At 34.9% G+C, this 6,000-nt stretch overlaps 1 protein-coding gene across 1 annotated transcript in view; it reads right to left on the bottom strand.

Annotated features, from left to right (window-relative positions):
• Nucleotides 1-6,000, bottom strand: part of LOC108767069 (uncharacterized) — a 93,044-nt gene that overhangs the window by 11,771 nt on the left and 75,273 nt on the right. The window lies entirely within an intron of this gene.

Raw genomic sequence — 6,000 nt, 5'->3', positions numbered from 1 at the left:
AATTTTTTTAAAAAGCCATTAGCAGAATGGCATGTCTGTGGCCGATAAAGAAAAGCGTCATGTAAACCGTGCTCTCTTTACTTATAAATTACAGTTTTGTAAAAATAATCTCGTTACGTGTGCGAAACTACAATATTTGTGTGATATCTGTAAATTAAAATCTTTCAATTGCTTAAAGCTCATAAATTATTCAACTCTTGCCGTCCTAAGGCTAAGGAAGGGAGATCGATATTAATGAAGACGGAATACTTTGCATAATACAATGAAATTCGTAACGATATAATATTTAATGACCAGTCTGCGATATATTGGACGGACGGCTGTAAGCGCGATACTCGTAGCGTATTATTACGATATACAGTATAGTGTATTATTACGATCGCCTACCGCATTCTTAAAACCGATAACGGATTATAAATGTGCCGCACCTAGTTTCATTCATTTGTGCTTTCATACGATATTCAAGAAACGTGCTGAGGTATAAAGGAAAGGTCGTGGGCACATCACGATGAGAAACGCCGCAAAATTCGCCGCAGCGCTAACAGCGAGGTAGAATAATAGCGAATAAAGTGAGTTAAAGTTCGTCCCCTGCAACAAAGCTAATTTCCCGTTCGCGTGTCTCGACTGTTTCATTCGCGCTCCAGGACAGACTTATTTGTCGCTTCCGTTTCACCCGGTTTTGCACCGTGTTCCATCTTGTGTGGATGACAAATAAAAAGAGCGAGGATACGCGAGAGAAAAAGGAAGGGGAGAAAGGAACTGGAACCACGCTCTTAACCCCCGTAGGGAGTTGCATAGGCTATTAGTTCTATGAGCAGTAAAGTGCAGTTTCCTTTCTGGCAAAAGGCGATTTGCACGAATTACCGAAGCGGTAAGTCCAGGAAGGACGTACCTGCTGCAGTTCGCGAACTTCGGGAGACGAACGTACTCTGTAACAACCTCTCCAACAAAAAACGATCGCTCCAACTGCTTTGCTAGAGAGTTGCGCAACATCCGCGAACTCTTCGAAGCGTATCTTTCTATATCGACTACGTAAGTTAAAGGTCGACAAATTGTGAGCAATCTGCTTCTTTCCATCCCTTATTTAGCGACAATGATTATCCAGTTGTAATTAGAAATTGCAAATTCTCTCGTTGCAAAATTTCTAATTGCGTCGGAAGAGCATGAGCAAGCTTGCCAGCTGTGAAATTCCAAACACTATAGCTAATGCGAATGTTGAATACGGTAGTGATTGAAATTCATACAATTTATGGTACAAACTTGGGTGTTATTATTGCATGAACTTGAGTGTAAACTAGAACAGAATATCGCGGAAGCAACTTGCAACACGAATTAATATAACGGCGCTTCGGATCGTCCGTTAAGAGGTGATTTGTACACGAGATTGATCGCGGAGAATGGCATTTCAATTAGTAAATCCTTGAGGGCTTTCGAATTCATGATTATTAAAACACACGTGTCTTAAAATACCCTGTTTTAATTCTACGACCGCCAAAGCGGATTTTATTAAAGCGTTAATTTATTAAAGTAGTGTTCATCGATTATTCGATTCTTTCTTTCTTAACAGAGCAATCTCGAAATGGAAGAGAATAATATTTGTGTTTCACTTAAAAGAGCTTCGGATAGAGTTAGCGTGAATCCCTTATAATACACACAAGTTCCATTAGTCTGATTTTGAAATAATTCGCGTTATGTCTGCAGACGAGGACAATTATTATGACCGTCGGGATATGCTATCTGAGTATATACACACATACACACAACAACAAAACAAACACACACACACACACACACACACACATATATATATATATACACACCGTCTGGCACTTCATAAGACTGATTACGGTGCGATATTAAGCTTGTAAATCGTAACTCGAATATGGATGCTTGCTGGACGACATCAAACGACCGAATTTGCTTGAGCTAAGCTTGCGCGCTTCGCCGTTTATCTTCCAACTCAGATTTATTAATGGAGCCATTAAGGGAAGGAAGAAAGCGATTATTCTGTCCGCCTTTGTCTTGTCATCTAAATCTAATTAAAACATACTTGACTTTAATTACGTCATACGTAATAAAGATATTAATCCTACTTTTCTTAATTAGCATGCGATGATAATTTGAAACATTTCGCAATTAATTTTAATAAAATTATTCATTTTTTTCTGTTTTCAAAAATTTCTTCTAAAATATCTTTATTATTATCATATTTTTTATTATCGCATACAGGATGCATGTACAAGAGAAAACATAAGGATCTCTCGTGTAAAAAAATGTCGTAAAATAAAGAACATGGAACAAAATTTTTTAAGGATTTATCTTCGAGAGGAATAGTTTTGAAAATGGGAAAATTTATGACGCGTTTATACAACTTCTTTCGGTATGTCAAACTGATTAAACAATTTCCGTACTTAATTTTTGTTTAACTAATACGAGAATTATACATGGTAATGCACTCCTTGATACACTTAATACCTTTCCTTTATCTGACATAGGATCGTTTTTTACGAGAGCTTACAGGACATCACGCGCAATTTTAATGCACGGGATTCTCAGAACACGTCGCATGTTTCAGACTCGGATCTCATCCGAGGAAAATCAAGAGGCAGGAGGGAGCCCTATTCTGTAGGCGACGATGCCTCGGCGCTACCAATTTCGGGATTACGGTGACAGTGTACCACAGCAAATCTGGCCGTTTCTCTCTGCGCGAAATTCAACGGGGCGACTCGTCGCAAATTCCGCAAAATTATCGTTGAAAGCGCGTACAGCAGAATCTCCATCACTACCGCCTCTCTTTCTTCTTTAGCTCCTTTTACATATCGCGCCGCTTTCAATTAAAACGGGTCCTCACTAGAATCATTCTCGTCACTTTTTCGCATTTGCAATTTCGCAATTATCTCGGGAAAGCGGCTGATTTTATGCACATGGGATGATTTATGCCTTGCCCACCATCTGATATGTACGTACGATTTAAAGATGCGGCGATATTCTCTGTGTTATAAATATCTAAATATCCCCCAGTACCGAGAAACTCCAAGAAACTTTGTTGAATATTCAGCAACATAAAAAATGCAAGGAACATGTCGCATCCTTACTTCAAAAGTGACATAATTCAAAAAATTTAGTTTTACGTTCAGAAAAGGAGAAAAAATGTTTTTTTAATTTGATAGAAAATTATTCACTATAATCCAATAATATCAGCAAAAAGAATATATTCTTAACATGATTAAATTTTCATAATCCTCCTTTTTTTAGTTGCTATAATTTTAACGATTTTTTTTATAATCACTCTTTTTAATTATATTGATCTTGACTTTTTTATAAAGTTAAATTAGTTCACTTTTGTTGATTGACAGGATAATATTTATTTAACTCGTTTATGGTAATAATTCGAAAGTTACATTTTTTAAATTGTGTTACTTTTGAAGTGAGAGAATACGATAGGTATAATATTTACCAAAAACAAACGGATTATGCAACGGATTATGCAAAAGCTTAAAACTAATTAGTTTAATAGGAAATTAAATCAACATTTAATGAAAGAAATTTCCCATTTTATATTTCTCGAAACATTTCTTAGATATGCACGCGTTGATCCTACTTATTTCGAAATTCTTCGACGGCTTCATTAGTTTCTTTTTCAAATGGAGAAATGAAATGCCCAGGTCATTACCATCGCAAAAACAGCAGGAAGCTCGCCACGTGCCATTATTGCGTTAATTAGTGTCGGATCCCAGAGTACCTCTTTGATATCCAGAACAAGCCGAACAGCAGCGCCGCGTTTCGCCCTCGTTAAAGGCAAAGACTGAGGTGCTATTTCACGAGCCCAAGGGCTCAATGAATGCAGGTGTTGGGAGCTCAGAAAGACTAATTAACACCTCGCGGTCGAAAGGATTCCTCGAATTTTTAATACGAAGACGGGCTCTAATTTTATTTGAAGAGTCAGCGACGAAGAAGAAAGAGAACCGATAGCCGATATTCAGAATAAGCTCTTTATCGAAAAACGGATTTATCTGAATATAGAGTTGAGCGAGAACTGGATGTTTATTTACCAGTTCAATTTATTCGTACGAAACTTTATCTGTATCCGTCGTCGTTTACATAATTTGAAAGGATGTCAATAATTATTCAGATAAATACTAAAATTGAATATATAACTGAGACAATTTCATAAATTTATTACACATAAAAGTAGTAATTTCATAAATCAAATAATATAATTTAAATAATTTTATAAATAAAAAGAGGACGACAGTCGTTCAAGTGAGTGTTTAAATAAATAATATAGTCGACACCAGATTATTAGAATAATAATTTCGAACTGTGACGCAAGCACAATTACGTAATATATAGGCGTCGTGACATAATTATTGGATCACGGAACACTCATTCATTAGATATCGTTTAAAGAGACCCTCGTACACATAATCCCCTGTACCTTCACACCTGTGATATGTGTGTGATAAGAGGTTTTCGAATAATCACGCGCCATATCGGAGACTGTGATCTAAGAAGAGCAGGATTAACGTGTTGACCTCGATTTATCCGATCGACTGTTAAGATAAGACATAATGTGACAATGGCACTTTCCTTCTACCGCCGAGCTTTTGTCACAGCGTTCAGATATTATCCTTGTTCAAACGAGTCTGTCGGTCTGCACATGTCAGAAGTCTGAGAATGGAACTCGTGCAGAGAGAAAAAGATAGGATATCACGCTGCTGCTGAAGCGTAAAAATTTATATATAATTCTGAAATATAAAAGACAGTGTGTTATTCGAAAATGAGATTATTACTCGCGCATAAACGCGTATTCAGAAGGGAGGAGAGCGGATATTTCAGTTTTAATTATAAAAAATACAATTTTATCTTTGATTGTAAGTAACCTTTTTGTTGTAAAAAAAATATTGTTAAATATAATATTTTCTTCTTCCTGTTACGATCATGTTGTCAATTTCTGGAAACTTACGTTAGAGCTAACTTTGATAATAGTTGAAAAGTATAAAAACAATTTTTGCAAAATTTTTGAGCCAAAAAAAATATATGTGATAAAATATTATTTATAAGTACACTTTATTCATACAATTATATATTTTTTAATAACTGTATTTTGTCTAAACTTTCTTCAGAAAAAGAACAAAAGTGATACTTAACAAAAAGCTCTATGATAAAAATTATAATTTATAAAACCTAATTTTTCATATTTAAAATTAGGAACGAGAAAAGGACATTCAAAACTCTAAAATATCCAAAAAGCAATTGGTTTGCGCAAAAAATTGCTATTTATGTGATAACCAGAATTATATTAACCAGTAACTCTCCTTCCCTCGAAAAAAATCTTGGATACGCCCAAACTTGCGCGTCAAGTAGTTCGGAATAAATCGAGTTTGAAATGCATAATTTATAATGTATAACCTAATTCGCAGGATTTTATGAATTTAACTCATTTTTGCAAAATAAATCAAAACGTCGTTTTAAACACCGTCTAACTGCAGCCTTGCTCCTGCATAAATAATGGATTTTGGACGGAATGTCATCTACATAGATATTTCACTACGAACATTACTTGGGCTCTTGTTGGGCTTTTGTCTGTGCGGACTAGAGATTTATATGCTTGTAGAACGCGTTCTCTCTATTAACTATCGCAATTTTAGAAATTTATTGACTCGTTTGTGCGAACGTTTTGAAAGATAATAAGGTAACTGTTCCAATAACTATGTCTAATCATTGAAAAATCAACATATATTTGTAATTATAAAATATTTGTCAATAACAGTAAGAAAATGTGACAAACTAAAAAGAAAAATTATATACCTTGTACAGACTAATTGTAAATAATAAAAACAAATAATTTTAATTACAAAATATTGTGAAACAATTGTTCATTTCAAGTTTTGCAGGAACAGTCATATTTTCATCTTCTTTTTAATCATCTTGAGTAAGACTTGAGCAAAACCATCTGGAATAATGTCTACATTTTCAAATTTTTTTTAATATGATAAT

This window comes from Trachymyrmex cornetzi, unplaced genomic scaffold, assembly GCF_001594075.2.
Source record: "Trachymyrmex cornetzi isolate Tcor2-1 unplaced genomic scaffold, Tcor1.1 scaffold646, whole genome shotgun sequence".
NCBI classification, from domain to species: domain Eukaryota; kingdom Metazoa; phylum Arthropoda; class Insecta; order Hymenoptera; family Formicidae; genus Trachymyrmex; species Trachymyrmex cornetzi.
This window is presented reverse-complemented; position numbering and strand designations above follow the sequence as displayed.